Genomic DNA, 15384 nt, shown 5'->3' with positions numbered 1-15384 from the left:
CTAGCGAGAGGGTATTCTCCACAGCTACCTGGCTGTGCCTGGGACCTCCGTCCCTAGCGAGAGGGTATTCTCCACAGCTACCTGGCTGTGCCTGGGACCTCCGTCCCTAGCGAGAGGGTATTCTCCACAGCTACCTGGCTGTGCCTGGGACCTCCGTCCCTAGCAAGAGGGTATTCTCCACAGCTACCTGGCTTTTCCTTGGGACCTCCGTCCCTAGCGAGAGGGTATTCTCCACAGCGGCTGGCTGTGCCTGGGACCTCTGTCCCTAGCGAGAGGGTATTCTCCACAGCGGCTGGCTGTGCCTGGGACCTCCGTCCCTAGCGAGAGGGTATTCTCCACAGCGGCTGGCATTGTCACAGCAAGCCGATCTGTGCTCACTGCAGATAATGTGGATAGACTAATCTTAAAGAAAACGTGAAAATCTGAATTTTTCTAATATTTTGGGTCAAGTAACCAGTCTCAAGTGGTCCTATTTTGTTTAAGACACTGCCATGTGACTTAATGTTGATATATGCTGCTGGACTACACACTTGAAGTTCTGTTTTAAATGTTACAAAGCAGGCACTGCTGTTTGTTGTCCCTTTGTTTCCATCTGCTCCTGAGAATTCAAGCTACCCATGTTACTATTATAATACATGGTAAATCTAAATACAAATCACATATTTCTCAGGCATTTATTTTGCTGATGTATCGAAACCGCACCGTGACACCACTGCACCGTATCGAGCCGAGCCGTGACACCACCGTACCGTATCGTACCGAGCCGTGACACCACCGTATCGTACCGAGCCGTGACACCACCGTATCGTACCGAGCCGTGACACCACCGTATCGTACCGAGCCGTGACACCACCGTATCGTACCGAGCCGTGACACCACTGTACCGTATCGTACCGAACCGTGACACCACTGTACCGTATCGTACCGAACCGTGACACCACTGTACCGTATCGTACCAAACCGTGAGTTTTGTGAACCGTTTCACCCCTAATCAAAACACATTGTAATATTGCACAATGGCTAAACATAAGAGAATTGGTCACAACTCTTTGGAAAGTCCTGGGAAGTAGGCTTAGCTGTCTTTCCTTGGTGCTAGGTGCCAGCCTTGCCCAGGGAGTGAACATGAGGAACCAGCACACTTACATAAGCCCATCAAGTTGTGTTGAGCAGTCTAAATGTTTAATGATCCTACGGCCCAGTTTCACAACCCAAAACAAAGGTCTTCCCGATGAGCAGCTTCGAGATCACAGGACAGAACATCAGGTTGTGACACAAGCACTCACTCACTCAAACACACACACACTTTTTAATTAAAAAACCCAATGAGGACATGACCTGCTTCATTTTTTTGCATCGTCACAGTTACGCAATAACATGCGATCATTAGTGTGATTTTGTCAGCCGGGCTCAGAGGTGCTGGCACCAAGCTTTTCTCCCTGTCGGTGGTGGATTCTCTAATGACACCGTTGGTGCTGGTAAAAGACCAGCATTGGTTCAGGGAAGAGACTTGCCTTTGTGAATGAATACAGTTCTCTTTGTCATTACATAATGTCATTATCACCATCATCCAATATATTAGATGACAATTCATGGATCAGATCAGATTGTCAAAGAAGACCATTCACCGGGAGAGAGAAAGAGAGAGAAAGAGAGAGAGAAAGAGAGAAAGAGAGAAAGAGAGAAAGAGAGAAAGAGAGAAAGAGAGAAAGAGAGAAAGAGAGAAAGAGAGAAAGAGAGAAAGAGAGAAAGAGAGAGAGAGAGAGAGAGAGAGAGAGAGAGAGAGAGAGAAAGAGAGAAAGAGAGAAAGAGAGAAAGAGAGAAAGAGAGAAAGAGAGAAAGAGAGAAAGAGAAAGAGAAAGAGAAAGAGAAAGAGAAAGAGAAAAAGAGAAAGAGAGAGAGAGAGAGAGAGAGAGAGAGAAAGAGAGCGAGACAGAGAGAGACAGAGAGAAAAAGACAGACTAGGGAGGAGGAGGTTGACCTCCCATGGCTGGTAGGATACTAAACCCTTCACTTCCATCCAGCCCTGTAGAGATATAAGGTCATTACCTCTATTTTGAGGTCAAATGCAACTTCAAAGTAGAGGTGAATTAGATGTATTTTGCACTCCAAGTCTAATCCCTTTGACCAGCAGAAACCAACGACCAAGGCTGTGCTCAGTATCTGTAGACACCTGACCCCAATCAAAAACTAAAACAGGTGGTCTAGTCTGAAAGCAAATGAACCAAACTAGCGGAATCAACAATATTTTCCAAGAAGATGTGTGCTACAACACAGCATGTCCAAGATCACACGAGATGCCTCGTCTCAGGAGCAGATGGTGGGAGGAGACATCACTGGAACAGCAACAGACGGCACTAAGATGATTGACAGCTAGTAAAATCAGGCCATTTATCAAAGTAAATAATCACATGCAAGCCCTTTCATTATAGAACACCCCAAGACAATGCTATACTGGAGTGTCTCAAATTGTACCCTATTCCCATGGCTGTGGTCAAAAGTAGTGCACTATATCGTATGCCATTTGGAAACAACCCTAGACAACCCTGAAAGTAAAATTGATGACTAAAATTGTGCTGTGCCTCAAATGTCTAAAATTCAATTTCAAACCAATAGCTGATATTGACTTGTATTTGGCACAATTCAAATGCATGGCAGAGGTCGAGAGAGAGCAGGAAGCTCGCTTGACTGCAGAGGCTTGGCATCATGGCCCGAGAGCCACAACTAGCCAATAAAAGTTTTTTCCTGATAGCAGCAGTTTTGGGCGGAGGTGCGATTCTTTGTGTCTGTGCTGCAGTCCTCACTAAAAGCCCTTTAATCTGCTTACTGTTGACACAGCTTTATGGGGGAAACAACGTGTGTGTTTTCCTGCGTGTCAGACTCCCAGCATCATCACACATCACCATTATACCCAAATAGACAATCTGACTGACCCTCTCTCCATCTAGCCACGATAACAGGTGAGAGACTCCACGGGTAGTGTGAGGTCCTCTGTAAGCTCAGTTGGTGCTTGCAATGCCAGGACAGTGGGTTAGATTCCCAGGACTACCCCTACGTAAAATGTATGCATGCATGACTAAGTCGCTTTGGATAATTATATGATAGTGTCTATAGGGCTCCTATATGAGCTCTGTTTACAGTAAGAGCTCCTAGAGCTCCATGTTTACAGTAAGAGCTCCTAGAGCTCCATGTTTACAGTAAGCTCTCCTATAGCGCCATGTTTACAGTAAGAGCTCGTATAGCTGCATGCTTACAGTAAGCTCTCCTATAGCTCCATGTTTACAGTAAGCTCTCCTATAGCTCCATGTTTACAGTAAGCTCTCTTATAGCTCCATGTTTACAGTAAGCACTCCTATAGCGCCATGTTTACAGTAAGCTCTCCTATAGCGCCATGTTTACAGTAAGATCTCCTATAGTGCCATGTTTACAGTAAGAGCTCCTATAGCTCCATGTTTACAGTAAGCTCCCCTATAGCTCCATGTTTACAGTAAGCTCCCCTATAGCTCCATGTTTACAGTAAGCTCTCCTGTAGCGACATGTTTACAGTAAGAGCTCCTAGAGCTTCCTGTGATGGTAAGAGGACCAGGACTGACACTGAGAACAGTGCTGTAGTTCTTTCAGGACAACTGACAATGCAGTATTTGTCTAATTGACACCCATGCAGGTAATCTTGGAAGTTCACAACCTCTATACTGTTGATGGTGCTGAACCCCCCCACCCCCCTGTACATTAGGCTCTATAGAGAATAGTGTTGATGGTGTTGAACCCCCCCCCCCCCCCCCTGTACATTAGGCTCTAGAGAATAGTGTTGAACCCCCCCCGCCCTGTACAGTAGGCTCTATAGAGAATAGTGTTGATGGTATTGAACCCCCCCCCCCCCCCCCTCCTGTACATTAGGCTCTATAGAGAATAGTGTTGAACCCCCCCCCCCCCCCTGTACATTAGGCTCTATAGAGAATAGTGTTGATGGTGTTGAACCCCCCCTCCTGTACATTAGGCTCTATAGAGAATAGTGTTGAACCCCCCCCCCCCCTGTACATTAGGCTCTAGAGAATAGTGTTGAACCCCCCCCCCCCTGTACATTAGGCTCTATAGAGAATAGTGTTGAACCCCCCCTCCTCCTGTACATTAGGCTCTATAGAGAATAGTGTTGATGGTGTTGAACCCCCCCTCCTGTACATTAGGCTCTATAGAGAATAGTGTTGAACCCCCCCCCCCTGTACATTAGGCTCTAGAGAATAGTGTTGAACCCCCCCCCCCCTGTACATTAGGCTCTATAGAGAATAGTGTTGAAACCCCCCCCCCCCTGTACATTAGGCTCTATATAGAATAGTGTTGATGGTGTTGAACCCCCCCCCCCCTGTACATTAGGCTCTATAGAGAATAGTGTTGATGGTGTTGAACCCCCCCCCCCCTGTACATTAGGCTCTATATAGAATAGTGTTGATGGTGTTGAACCCCCCCCCCCTGTACATTAGGCTCTATAGAGAATAGTGTTGATGGTGTTGAACCCCCCCCCCCTGTACATTAGGCTCTATAGAGAATAGTGTTGATGGTGTTGAACCCCCCCTCCTGTACATTAGGCTCTATAGAGAATAGTGTTGAACCCCCCCCCCCCCCCCTCCTGTACATTAGGCTCTAGAGAATAGTGTTGAACCCCCCCCCCCCCCCCTGTACATTAGGCTCTATAGAGAATAGTGTTGATGGTGTTGAACCCCCCCTCCTGTACATTAGGCTCTATAGAGAATAGTGTTGATGGTGTTGAACCCCCCCCCTGTACATTAGGCTCTATAGAGAATAGTGTTGAACCCCCCCCTGTACATTAGGCTCTATAGAGAATAGTGTTGATGGTGTTGAACCCCCCCTCCTGTACATTAGGCTCTATAGAGAATAGTGTTGAACCCCCCCCCCCCCGTACATTAGGCTCTATAGAGAATAGTGTTGAACCCCCCCCCCCCCCCGTACATTAGGCTCTATAGAGAATAGTGTTGATGGTATTGAACCCCCCCCCCCCCCCTCCTGTACATTAGGCTCTATAGAGAATAGTGTTGAACCCCCCCCCCCCCCCCCTGTACATTAGGCTCTATAGAGAATAGTGTTGATGGTGTTGAACCCCCCCTCCTGTACATTAGGCTCTATAGAGAATAGTGTTGATGGTGTTGAACCCCCCCTCCTGTACATTAGGCTCTATATAGAATAGTGTTGATGGTGTTGAACCCCCCCCCCTGTACATTAGGCTCTATAGAGAATAGTGTTGATGGTGTTGAACCCCCCCTCCTGTACATTAGGCTCTATAGAGAATAGTGTTGAACCCCCCCCTGTACATTAGGCTCTATAGAGAATAGTGTTGATGGTGCTGAACCCCCCCTATAGATAACAGCAGTGGGAAGTGGTGGGGGTCAAACATAGGTCAACATTACTGAGGGAGGATAAACACAGCTGCATATGGACACACCACTGCACAAACACACATGCAAATACTCTCCACCCTTCACTTGTCCTTAAACTCTTCTGTCCTACACTTCCTCCCTAACTCCTAACCGCTCCTTCCTCCTCTCTTCCTCCCTCTCCTCTCTTACTGTAAATATGAATCACATAACCCTCAAGTGATGTCCCTCATCTCTAAATCTATTCCAGAGCACAGTTCACTTCATTGAGCCAAACTGTCACTTTACAGAGCTTCACATGCACGGCAACCATACGGGTGCAGTCCCACCCCAGCCATAGCTTCCTCACCTAACCCCTTCCCTCCAGACAGTCTAAAACACACACACCCCTCCCAACAAGCACTCCTCAATCCAGAAAGTACATGATAATCCAATAACGCTGCTTACTGCACAAGACACTTTGTTTGAAGCAAAACTCTGATGCTCAAACAGCATCCCTGTTAAACTGTTATCATCTCTGTTGACTTGTTATCTGGTGCGAAGCCATGAGATAGAACCATCATGTGGATCTGTGTAGCTGTATACTGAGGAGACAGTAGATATGTTTAGCTGTATACTGAGGAGACAGATATGTTTAGCCGTATACTGAGGAGGAGACCGTAGATATGTTTAACTGTATACTGAGGAGGAGGAGACAGTAGATATGTTTAGCTGTATACTGAGGAGGAGACAGTAGATATGTTTAACTGTATACTGAGGAGGAGGAGACCGTAGATATGTTTAACTGTATACTGAGGAGGAGACAGTAGATATGTTTAGCTGTATACTGAGGAGACAGATATGTTTAGCCGTATACTGAGGAGGAGTCAGTAGATATGTTTAGCAGTATACTGAGGAGGAGACCGTAGATATGTTTAGCCGTATACTGAGGAGGAGACCGTAGATATGTTTAGCCGTATACTGAGGAAGAGACCGTAGATATGTTTAGCCGTATACTGAGGAGGAGACCGTAGATATGTTTAGCCGTATACTGAGGAAGAGACCGTAGATATGTTTAGCCGTATACTGAGGAGTAGACCGTAGATATGTTTAGCCGTATACTGAGGAGGAGACCGTAGATATGTTTAGCCGTATACTGAGGAAGAGACCGTAGATATGTTTAGCGGTATACTGAGGAGGAGACCGTAGATATGTTTAGCTGTATACTGAGGTGACAGATATGTTTAGCTGTATACTGAGGAGGAGGCAGTAGATTGGTTTAGCTGTATACTGAGGAGGAGACAGTAGTAGATATGTTTAGCTGTATACTGAGGAGGAGACAGTAGATATGTTTAGCCGTATACTGAGGAGGAGACCGTAGATATGTTTAGCCGTATACTGAGGAGGAGACAGTAGATATGTTTAGCTGTATACTGAGGAGGAGACCGTAGATATGTTTAGCTGTATACTGAGGAGGAGGAGACAGTAGATATGTTTAACTGTATACTGAGGAGGAGACAGTAGATATGTTTAGCTGTATACTGAGGAGACAGATATGTTTAGCCGTATACTGAGGAGGAGTCAGTAGATATGTTTAGCCGTATACTGAGGAGGAGACCGTAGATATGTTTAGCCGTATACTGAGGAGGAGACCGTAGATATGTTTAGCCGTATACTGAGGAAGAGACCGTAGATATGTTTAGCCGTATACTGAGGAGGAGACCGTAGATATGTTTAGCCGTATACTGAGGAAGAGACCGTAGATATGTTTAGCTGTATACTGAGGAGGAGACCGTAGATATGTTTAGCTGTATACTGAGGAGGAGACAGTAGTAGATATGTTTAGCTGTATACTGAGGAGGAGACAGTAGATATGTTTAGCCGTATACTGAGGAGGAGACCGTAGATATGTTTAGCCGTATACTGAGGAGGAGACCGTAGATATGTTTAGCTGTATACTGAGGAGGAGACCGTAGATATGTTTAGTTGTAAACTGAGGAGGAGACCGTAGATATGTTTAGCCGTATACTGAGGAGGAGACAGTAGATATGTTTAGCTGTATACTGAGGAGGAGACAGTAGATATGTTTAGCTGTATACTGAGGAGACCGTAGATATGTTTAGCTGTATACTGAGGAGGAGACAGTAGATATGTTTAGCCGTATACTGAGGAGGAGACTGTAGATATGTTTAGCTGTATACTGAGGAGACCGTAGATATGTTTAACTGTATACTGAGGAGGAGACTGTAGATATGTTTAGCTGTATACTGAGGAGACCGTAGATATGTTTAGCTGTATACTGAGGAGGAGACAGTAGATATGTTTAACTGTATACTGAGGAGGAGGAGACAGTAGATACGTGTAGCTGTATACTGAGGAGGAGGAGACAGTAGATATGTTTAACTGTATACTGAGGAGGAGGAGACAGTAGATATGTTTAGCTGTATACTGAGGAGGAGGAGACCGTAGATATGTTTAGCTGTATACTGAGGAGGAGACCGTAGATATGTTTAACTGTATACTGAGGAGGAGACCGTAGATATGTTTAACTGTATACTGAGGAGGAGACAGTAGATATGTTTAGCTGTATACTGAGGAGGAGGAGACCGTAGATATGTTTAACTGTACACTGAGGAGGAGACCGTAGATATGTTTAGCTGTATACTGAGGAGGAGGAGACAGTAGATATGTGTAGCTGTATACTGAGGAGGAGGAGACAGTAGATATGTTTAACTGTATACTGAGGAGGAGACCGTAGATATGTTTAGCTGTATACTGAGGAGGAGGAGACAGTAGATACGTGTAGCTGTATACTGAGGAGGAGGAGACAGTAGATATGTTTAACTGTATACTGAGGAGGAGGAGACAGTAGATATGTTTAGCTGTATACTGAGGAGGAGGAGACCGTAGATATGTTTAGCTGTATACTGAGGAGGAGACCGTAGATATGTTTAACTGTATACTGAGGAGGAGACCGTAGATATGTGTAGCTGTATACTGAGGAGGAGGAGACCGTAGATATGTTTAGCTGTATACTGAGGAGGAGACAGTAGATATGTTTAGCTGTATACTGAGGAGGAGACCGTAGATATGTTTAACTGTATACTGAGGAGGAGGAGACCGTAGATATGTTTAGCTGTATACTGAGGAGGAGACAGTATAAATGTTTAGCTGTATACTGAGGAGGAGGAGACAGTAGATATGTTTAGCCGTATACTGAGGAGGAGACAGTAGATATGTTTAGCTGTATACTGAGGAGGAGGAGACAGTAGATATGTTTAGCTGTATACTGAGGAGGAGACCGTAGATATGTTTAGCTGTATACTGAGGAGGAGACCGTAGATATGTTTAACTGCATACTGAGGAGGAGACTGTAGATATGTTTAGCTGTATACTGAGGAGACCGTAGATATGTTTAACTGCATACTGAGGAGGAGGAGACAGTAGATATGTTTAGCTGTATACTGAGGAGGAGGAGACCGTAGATATGTTTAGCTGCATACTGAGGAGGAGGAGACAGTAGATATGTTTAGCTGTATACTGAGGAGGAGACAGTAGATATGTTTAGCCGTATACTGAGGAGGAGACCGTAGATATGTTTAGCTGTATACTGAGGAGACAGTAGATATGTTTAGCTGTATACTGAGGAGGAGACAGTAGATATGTTTAGCTGTATACTGAGGAGGAGGAGACAGTAGATATGTTTAGCTGTATACTGAGGAGACCGTAGATATGTTTAGCTGTATACTGAGGAGGAGGAGACAGTAGATATGTTTAGCTGTATACTGAGGAGGAGACAGATATGTTTAGCTGTATACTGAGGAGGAGACAGTAGATATGTTTAGCTGTATACTGAGGAGGAGACAGTAGATATGTTTAGCTGTATACTGAGGAGGAGACAGTAGATATGTTTAGCTGTATACTGAGGAGGAGACAGTAGATATGTTTAGCTGTATACTGAGGAGGAGACAGTAGATATGTTTAGCTGTATACTGAGGAGGAGACCGTAGATATGTGTAGCTGTATACTGAGGAGGAGGAGACCGTAGATATGTTTAACTGTATACTGAGGAGGAGGAGACAGTAGATATGTTTAGCTGTATACTGAGGAGGAGGAGACAGTAGATATGTTTAGCTGTATACTGAGGAGGAGACCGTAGATATGTTTAGCTGTATACTGAGGAGGAGACTGTAGATATGTTTAGCTGTATACTGAGGAGGAGACAGTAGATATGTTTAGCTGTATACTGAGGAGGAGGAGACCGTAGATATGTGTAGCTGTATACTGAGGAGGAGGAGACAGTAGATATGTTTAGCTGTATACTGAGGAGACCGTAGATATGTTTAGCTGTATACTGAGGAGGAGACTGTAGATATGTTTAGCTGTATACTGAGGAGGAGACTGTAGATATGTTTAGCTGTATACTGAGGAGGAGACTGTAGATATGTTTAGCTGTATACTGAGGAGGAGACAGTAGATATGTTTAGCTGTATACTGAAGAGGAGTCAGTAGATATGTTTAGCCGTATACTGAGGAGGAGACCGTAGATATGTTTAACTGTATACTGAGGAGGAGACCGTAGATATGTTTAACTGTATACTGAGGAGGAGACAGTATAAATGTTTAGCTGTATACTGAGGAGGAGACCGTAGATATGTTTAGCTGTATACTGAGGAGGAGACAGTAGATATGTTTAGCTGTATACTGAGGAGGAGACCGTAGATATGTTTAACTGTATACTGAGGAGGAGGAGACCGTAGATATGTTTAGCTGTATACTGAGGAGGAGACAGTATAAATGTTTAGCTGTATACTGAGGAGGAGGAGACAGTAGATATGTTTAGCCGTATACTGAGGAGGAGACAGTAGATATGTTTAGCTGTATACTGAGGAGGAGGAGACAGTAGATATGTTTAGCTGTATACTGAGGAGGAGACCGTAGATATGTTTAGTTGTATACTGAGGAGGAGACCGTAGATATGTTTAACTGCATACTGAGGAGGAGACTGTAGATATGTTTAGCTGTATACTGAGGAGACCGTAGATATGTTTAACTGCATACTGAGGAGGAGGAGACAGTAGATATGTTTAGCTGTATACTGAGGAGGAGGAGACCGTAGATATGTTTAGCTGCATACTGAGGAGGAGGAGACCGTAGATATGTTTAGCTGTATACTGAGGAGGAGGAGACCGTAGATATGTTTAGCTGTATACTGAGGAGGAGGAGACCGTAGATATGTTTAGCTGTATACTGAGGAGGAGGAGACAGTAGATATGTTTAGCTGTATACTGAGGAGGAGACAGTAGATATGTTTAGCTGTATACTGAGGAGGAGACCGTAGATATGTTTAGCTGTATACTGAGGAGGAGGAGACAGTAGATATGTTTAGCTGTATACTGAGGAGGAGACAGTAGATATGTTTAGCTGTATACTGAGGAGAAGGAGACCGTAGATATGTTTAGCTGTATACTGAGGAGAAGGAGACAGTGGATCTCTGTAGCTTTGGAAGCAGCAAAAATCATGTGTTATGTGTAAATAAAGGTGAAGAAGCTCAAACCCCTCAACACATCCTATTGGCATCATTGCACAATATGACTTTAGGGTGTCTGGTTTCTGGGCTGGATCCATGAGATTAACTCTGGCTATGAATCAACTGTTGGCACAGGTGTGTGTATATGTGTGTATTTAGTCTGTCTAGTCATACCACTGGGGTGTGTAAGGATGCTGGATAGGAAGATTCTGTTAAAGATCATATTGCATCATTGCATGCTAAGGAGTCATGAGGCATCATCTGCATGGCAGTATGGTACTTTACCATCAACCTTTTATCGTGATGGAGCCGGTTTGACGTGATGGAGCCGGTTTGACGTGATGGAGTGTATGTGTGTGGTGTCACACACGTCCTAAGGGCCAGCTGGACAATAGAGCTCCTTTTTCCTCCCCAATTTCATGGTATCTAATTGTTAAGGGCAATGTGTCGGAAGAAACACTGTACACCTGGCGACCTGGTCAGCGTGCACTGTGCCCGGCCCGCCACAGGAGTCGCTAGTGCGCGATGAGACAAGGATATCCCTACCGGCCAAACCCTCCCTAACCCGGACGACGCTAGGCCAATTGTGCGTCGCCCCACGGACCTCCTGGTCGCGGCCGGCTGCGACAGAGCCTGGGCTCAAACCCAGAGTCTCTAGTGGCACTGCTAGCACTGCGAGGCCCATAGAGCTCCTTCTGTATGGACTAGGAGACAGATACTCCTGTCAGTAACACTTTACCCCCCTTATCAGTGAAGTAACACACACACTCTCTCTCTGAGCTTCCACTGAGGATGTGTCTGAAGGAAATAACACAATAAGTACCCTCATCTTTCTTTGTTCTGTTCTTTTCATCTTTTTATTCAGGATGGACAGTGATATCATGCCGATGTTTACAAAATGGACCCATTCCATTTTCCCTTTGGCCATACTTTTGAGTGGTGAAATGATGTCATGTCATATCCTTTGATGTGATCCTTAAATACATCCTGTTGTGGGTAAAGTTTGGTTTGTATTCTGAACTCCATGCCTACCCTATGACGGTATCAATTATGAATTCTGTGATTGGTTAACAATAGATGGTCACTAGCCTTGCAGTCTTCTGAGACATTGTTAATAAGGAAGATTAAAACACAACAGTTGATCTCTGTGTGTATTTTATTCAATTTTGAGAATGATGTACAAACCGCAACACTACTCTTGGGCCAACACCATAATGTCCTCATGCACTACAGCCCTCAAATTTAAATCTGGACCTCGAAGCCAGTTCCACTACTTGTATTCTTTCTTCCCCTCCAAATCAGGGACTGATTTAGACCTGGGACACCAGGTGGGTCAATGAATGATCAGGTAGAACAGAAACCCGGCAGGCTCCGCACCTCGTAGGGTAAGATCCAGTGGAGGCTGCTGAGGGGAGGACGGCTCATAATAATGGCTGGAATGGAGCGAATGGAATGACGTGCGTTTGATGCCATTCCACCCATTGCTCTCCAGTCGTTACCATGAGCCCGTCCTCCTCAATTAAGGTGCCCCCAACCTCCTGTGGTAAGATGTGAATACCCTGGTTCTACTGGACGAGATGCTGTGCATACACACCATTGACTGAACTATCCTCTTCCAACAGTGTTGTTACAACCCCACTAGGAACGTACACGTCAAAGCTCTGTTTCTCTGTGAGAAAGAGAAAGGTCGTCCATTACAATCCAGACCCCATGGTGATAAGATAAAGGAGACAAGTTGGCACCCGACTTCCTGTTAGACAGGAGCCTGTTTACTGCTCCGTCACGACGACAAACAAACCACTAAATAAATAGTTAAAAAGGGAGGAGTGTCCCCATCAGTCCATCACCAACAGGAAAGAAAGGAACACAACAAATGTGTTACCAACAGGATATTACGCAAGAACCCTCCATAGCAACCATCAACTGACACAAACACACCACAACTCAGGGTGCTCCTGCTATCTAATTAGAACGGCCTGTCCCATGTTTTGTCTCGGCAGGGTTCAGGGGTGATTACAGTGATTGGACATGGACACTGAACAGGACATGGAGGGATAGAGACAGATGGATTGTCACAATCGGTGTCCCCATTTTACATCAGAAGAGATGACATGCACTCATCCTAGCCGGCACACACACAGAGACGACTCAGTGACACACACAGGGCTGCCATGCCCTCAGGGGTACAGAGCAGAATGCAAGATGTGTCACCAATGAAACGCATCATTGGCTTGGTTCAAAACAAGCACACCACAAAACAACAACAAAGTCAAAAGATATCCATCTAGAACTACAGTACCAGATACCTCTACACCTAGACCTCTAGGGACTTCAATGGAGATTCTACAGTACCAGAGAGCAGATACCTCTACACCTAGACCTCTAGGGACTTCAATGGAGATTCTACAGTACTTAGTGGGTTCACTAATCTGCCCTGGATATAGGCCCTAGGGGCCTGCAGACTCCATATTAGGCCAAATATAGCCTCGCTTTAAATACAGTAACACTGACCTACATGCATTAAACTGCCATAGAACACAATGGTGATGTATATAAACAGTCTAAGGACAATGGAAGTGAGTCTAGGTGTGTTTAGAATATAGCAGTGAACAGTTAGGCTGCCTCATGTTAGCAGGAAAGAGAGAGAACCTGAACTGTGGGGGTCTAGGTCTACTATTAGAACACAATGAGGTGAAAACACACACACACACACACACACACACACAAAGACGCACACTCACTCATGTCGCACACACACAAACACATGTCATAGACACACGCACACACAGACACATTCTATTAGAATTCAGGCTGTGGAAGCAATAGACAATCCTTGGATTAACACTGATGGGCCCATGTTGTTCAGGGATCTCATGTCGCCATACAGAACTGTGAGTACAGTATGGTACTTACGTAGTCAACGCCACACTGTTACCCTCCCCTCTATACAGACATCTGACCTATGATCACGTTGCTTTAAATATGATCTATCACTAGGGTCGACAGTCTTCTTCCTTCTGAACCCGCAACCCACACAATGGACCTGACCAGAACAGAGCCTGACTTCATGAGCCTGACTTCTGAAATCATGACATGATGTCTAGCTATAACAACAGTACAGTTGGTAAGCGTATCGTCCATTCGTATTAGGGCCGGGACGATACTGGTATCGTCCATTCGTATTAGGGCCGGGACGATACCGGTATCGTCCACTCGTATTAGGGCCGGGACGATACCGGTATCGTCCATTCGTATTAGGGCCGGGACGATACCGGTATCGTCCATTCGTATTAGGGCCGGGACGATACCGGTATCGTCCATTCGTATTAGGGCCGGGACGATACCGGTATCGTCCATTCGTATTAGGGCCGGGACGATACCGGTATCGTCCATTCGTATTAGGGCCGGGACGATACCGGTATCGTCCATTCGTATTAGGGCCGGGACGATACCGGTATCGTCCATTCGTATTAGGGCCGGGACGATACCGGTATCATCCATTCGTATTAGGGCCGGGACGATACCGGTATCATCCATTCGTATTAGGGCCGGGACGATACCGGTATCATCCATTCGTATTAGGGCCGGGACGATACCGGTATCATCCATTCGTATTAGGGCCGGGACGATACCGGTATCATCCATTCGTATTAGGGCCGGGACGATACCGGTATCATCCATTCGTATTAGGGCCGGGACGATACCGGTATCATCCATTCGTATTAGGGCCGGGACGATACCGGTATCATCCATTCGTATTAGGTCCGGGACGATACCGGTATCATCCATTCGTATTAGGGCCGGGATGATACCGGTATCGTAGCAAGGAAACAAAACAGTCCTACTGTTGAAAACAAACATCACCATGTTGTCATCCAGAGTCACATGTATTTATTTTTGAAGGAACAAAGTGTTTCGTCTGCTTCGTGGTTTCCTTTTTGCCATGGAATAAATCATCCCGGGCATAATTTGGACGCTAGAAGAAAAGTGACAGCAGAACACACACACACACACACACACACAATGCAAGATTTTGCGGTGAATCCTGCCAGTAGTGATTTGTCACTGGGTGTGTGATGTGACCAGAGGATGTTGCTGATGGTTTACCCCACAAACAGGAACTAGTCTGGGTGTGTCTGGTAGAACAGCAGCTGATGTGGTAAATATAAACGTTTGGTAACAGAGATGATAATGCATGTTTCCTGTGCCTGTGGAGGGACACACACAAACTCACATATGAACACAAACTCACGTACGAACACACACAACCGATTGCAAGTACATATGTACACTAGGGCTGGGGTTTGCCAGGGACCTCACGATACGATATTGTCATGATACTTAAGTGCCGAAAATAAATATATTGTGATTCTGTGTATTGCGATTCGATACTGTGATTTTATTGCGTTGGGATGCTCACTATATGTTTACAACTTGAGAAAACTAGTTTTGATCAGTCGTGGAAATATAAGGGCTGAAAACAAATTGTCT

The 15384-nt window shown here is 45.3% G+C and overlaps 1 protein-coding gene across 12 annotated transcripts in view; it reads right to left on the bottom strand.

Moving 5' to 3' along the window:
- Positions 1 to 15384, bottom strand: part of LOC118938206 (gamma-adducin) — a 158424-nt gene that overhangs the window by 129367 nt on the left and 13673 nt on the right. The window lies entirely within an intron of this gene.

The sequence above is a fragment of the Oncorhynchus mykiss genome, chromosome 13 (assembly GCF_057628025.1).
Source record: "Oncorhynchus mykiss isolate SJ-2025 chromosome 13, ASM5762802v1, whole genome shotgun sequence".
Lineage (NCBI taxonomy): Eukaryota > Metazoa > Chordata > Actinopteri > Salmoniformes > Salmonidae > Oncorhynchus > Oncorhynchus mykiss.
This window is presented reverse-complemented; position numbering and strand designations above follow the sequence as displayed.